Source organism: Myotis lucifugus, unplaced genomic scaffold (genome assembly GCF_000147115.1).
Source record: "Myotis lucifugus unplaced genomic scaffold, Myoluc2.0 scaffold_502, whole genome shotgun sequence".
Taxonomy (NCBI): Eukaryota; Metazoa; Chordata; class Mammalia; order Chiroptera; family Vespertilionidae; genus Myotis; species Myotis lucifugus.
The window spans coordinates 383558-387927 of NW_005871550.1; the positions used below are offsets into that span (position 1 = coordinate 383558).

General features: G+C 44.5%; 1 pseudogene; it reads left to right on the plus strand.

Moving 5' to 3' along the window:
• The first annotated feature begins 1616 nt into the window (after window positions 1-1616).
• On the plus strand, window positions 1617-1712 carry LOC111823465 (annotated as a pseudogene).
• The last annotated feature ends 2658 nt before the right edge of the window (window positions 1713-4370 follow it).

Genomic DNA, 4370 nt, shown 5'->3' on the forward strand with positions numbered 1-4370 from the left:
ATAGTTGAAATCATATAATATGTAGCCTTTAAGATTGGCTTCTTTCGCTTAGCAATGTGCCTTTAAGGTTCTTCCATGTTTTTTCATGGCCTGACAGCTCATTTCTTTTTATTGCTGAATTATATTTCATTGTCTGTGTGTACTACAGCTTATTCACTCACCTACTGAAGAACAGCTTGGTGGCTTCCAAGTTTGGGCAATTATAAATAAAGCTGCTGTAAACATTTGTGTGCAGGTTTTTGTGTGGACGTAAGTTTTCATCTCCCTTGGATAAGTACCAACGAGTGCCATCACTGAGTTGTATGGGAAGAGGATGCTTAATTGTACAAGAAAATGCCAAACTGTCTTGCAAAGTCATATTTGGTTCTTCTTCAAACTTCCCAGTCATTTTAAAATATTTTCTTCTTCTCTTATGTTTTTAAGATATATTCAACTATTTAAAAGTGTACACCTGCTTACTTTAGTATCGGAAGTTCTGGGTAGTCTAGTCCTGCTGGTGGGTGTTTCCTGACTTTTACATATATGGGGTTGCCCAGTAAAACACAGGACACCCACTGAACTTTAAATTTTAGATAAATGATGAACAATTTTTTAAAATAAGTTATATGCAATATTTGGGATATGCTTATATTACAAGTTACTTGTTGCTTATCTGAAATTCAGAGTCATCTTAGTGTCTTGTCTTATTTTGTTTTCCTAATTCTGGTAACCTGAATACAGGAGTTCTGCATTTTCTAATTTTGAATTATAAACTCATTCATCCAGGTACCTGTGAGGTTCCCATTTTGTTTGGGTTGAAGATTTATCCTTCCTAAGATGTTTTCATTTCCTTGTGTCAAGCGACGCCCCCCCCCCCCCCCCCCGCCCAGGGTTAACTCCCAAACTGGTTCATTTTTAAAAATATATATTTTTTTATTGATTTCAGAGAGGAAGGAAGAGGGAGAGAGAGATAAAAATATCCATGAAGAGAGAATCATGGATCGGCTGCCTCCTGCAAGTCCCCTACTGGGGAACGAGCCCACAACCCGGGCATGTGCCCTTGGCCGGAATCAAACCTGGGACCTTTCAGTTCGCAGGCCGACACTCTATCCACTGAGCCAAACCGGCTAGGGCAAAACTGGTTCACTTTTATATTAATTCTTTTTCCAGGAAGTTGAAGTCTTAGCAGGTAGTGTCAATTTAAATGCTAACCATATATGACGACAGGAATCTTCTCAGGGATTTTTTCCCCCCCAACCAGAGTTCAGGCTAAGAAAAGCAATCTCCTCTCACATCCCCCTTTGCTGGAAAGATGGAGGTTTCCTTTGAAGGTCCTACTTTTATTTCCAGGGGCAGCACTTTTGGCTTGAAAAGGTCTAACTTTCCTCCCAAATCATCTGAATACAAAGATCTCTCTCTCCTCTCTTTCTCTCTCTCTCTCTCTCTCTCTCTCTCTCTCTCTCTCACACACACACACACACACACACACACACACACACACACACACACACTCAGGGCAGCCCTAGTTTCAGTTCACACCTATCACTCTGATTTTGATTCTCTTTTTGCTTTGGACCCATGGGGATGTTCCTTACATTTTTCTGAGCTCAGCTCTGCATTTAAAAAGATGTTTGGATATCGCTTCTCGGCCTTTTGGCTAAGATCAAGTGTAGTATCTGTTCTTATCAGTTTAAAAAGATGTTTGGTCCACCTGAGCTCTTTCTACACCTGCTACCGAATCCTGCTTGCAATGAGCCGGCCCTTACTTGAGAGAAGCAAAGTCCACCTGAGCTCTTTCTACACCTGCTACCGAATCCTGCTTGCAATGAGCCGGCCCTTACTTGAGGGCTAGATGCCCTATGCAGAGAGATTTCCCCACAGTGGAGACATTTACTCTAATAGGGTTTTACCTGAAATAATTCATGAAACCAGTGAGCCAGGAGTCAAGAACAAATTCTGTTCTGTTTGCCACTAGCAAGTTGGAGATATAAACCAGGAAAACGATGAAAGGGAAAGAAGAAAAGAAAATACTGGAAAAGAGAGAAAAGGGGAATGGGGAGGGATTGTTAAAAAGAATCCCATGTGGTAGAGTGGCTGAGGGGCAGCGTTTGCCTCTGGAACATGTAACGCTCAGACTGACCTTCAATCATCGTCAGAGCCAGCAAAAGTGATGCCACATTGCAGGCAAAAGAGCTGGTGATTCTGCAGGTTACATTTAGGGTTAAAGAAAGGTCAAGCCAATTCAGGGAAAATTACTTTCCCTCTGCAGTCAGCTTCCTGCCCTCACAGCAGCTCCCAGATATGCCAAGTTCAGCCATCACCCCTCAACTCTGATGACCAGACTCCGCCAACTTCGTGAAGAAAACAAAGCCTCTGCCATCACATGTGAATCTCAGCCTTGCCTTCCAGGGACAGCACATTTGGCTTCATCCTTTAGTGAATCCCTCTCTAGTGACCTATTAGCAACATCAAAAATGCTAATGGAGGAAGAGGTTAAGCATCTTTGACTTCTCAAGACATCCAGCTAATAAAAGATGTCCCAAAAACGTTGCTAATAAAAGATGTACCAAAAAAAAAAACACAACCAAAAAAACAAAATGTTGCTACGTGGCTCCCTTCTTCTCCATCTGCGTTTGGTTGAGACCTATCCAAAGTCTCCTTATAATATAGCATTTCTGACCCAATGCCACATAAAGTATGTATCTTGGAGGCTATGATCCTGGGTGCATGACTCATACCACACAGATTATTGTAATGCTTCTACATTTAGTAACTCAGATGTTGGTGCTCCATGTGAAATCCCTGTTGGGTTATTTTCAAGCGATTACTCATGGCCTAGGTTATGTGCAGTCTATATCAGCACAGTTATATTGGTTATTAGACTGTTTGGAATACTTCCAGCTGGCTTGATAAAGGCCTATTGCCCTGCGTCCTCACAGGTCCTCTCCAATTTTCCCAAGTACCCCCGCCCTTCTCCTGAGCAACTCCCCTGCTCCTTAGGAAGACACTATGGCAGTGGTTCTCAACCTTCTGGCCCTTTAAATACAGTTCCTCATGTTGTGACCCAACCATAAAATTATTTTCATTGCTACTTCATAACTGTAATGTTGCTACTGTTATGAATTGTAATGTAAATATCTGATATGCAGGATGGTCTTAGGCGACCCCTGTGAAAGGGTCGTTCGACCACCAAAGGGGTTGCGACCCACAGGTTGAGAACCGCTGCACTATGGCATAGTGCTAAAGGCCTGGATTCTATCCTAGAGCACGGTTCTCTGGGTTCCAACCTTGGTGCCTCCATTTTTTGGCTCTGTGACCCAGGGCAGCAGGTAAGCTCTCTGACCTTCAGTTTTCTCATAGGAAAAGCCTATATAATAAAGAGGTGATATGCAAATTAACCCTCACACCCTCACAAGATGGCTGCCTACAACCAGGCCGGCAGGAGGGTTAGTGAGGGATGACCAAACGACTGAACAAGCAGGCTGTGTGGGGCAACCAGGCCGGCAGGGGGGGCAGTTGGGGGCAATTAGGCTGGCAAGGGGGGCAGTGAGGGACGGCTAGGCCAAAGGGGGGGCAGTTGGGGATGACCAGGCCGGCAGGGGGGGGACAGTTAGGAGCGACCAGGCCAGCAGGGAGGGGGCAGTTAGGGGCGATCAGGCTGGCATGCAGAGGCAATGAGGGGCAATCAGGCCAGCAGGGGGGGTGCAGTTAGGGGCAACCAGGCAGGCAGGCAGGTGAGCGATTAGTAGCCAGTAGTCCAGGATTGTGAGAGGGATGTCCGACTGCCAGTTTAAACCGGCACTCAGATGTCCCCCAAAGGGTCCCAGATTGGAGAGGGTGCAGGCTGGGCTGAGGGGACACCCGCCCCCGTGCACAGATTTCATGCACTGAGCCTCTAGTAGGAATAATAATAAGACCTACCTTTTATGAGTTAACATGTAAAGCACTTAGAAAAATGCCCAGCACATATTAAGGAAACAGGAAATGTTAGCACGAAATAAAGATGTGGAGTCACAGACAGATAAGCAGCTTCTTTCCTACCCCTTTCCACCCAAAACCAAGGTGGCTGTTAAATAACATATGCTGAATTTAATAATCCCACTTGAAGACATCCAGTGTAGTCTGTGTATTGTCACATAATACAATAGTTCAAGAGAAGCTTCCTTGTTGACCCCCTTCCCGTGACCCATTCTATCAAAAGCAGGTTCCCTATGTCTTTGGCGGTTCATTATTGATCTTTCCTGAACCAATCTCTTAGCATATTTCTCAAAAGTAAAAGCCGCAGTGGCCTGCTGATAAAGGGAGATCATCCACACAGTGTCAAAGAAACCAGGCCATCATCTACAGAGCCATTTTAAAAAATGAGCTAAAGAAGATAAAGCCACCTTTCT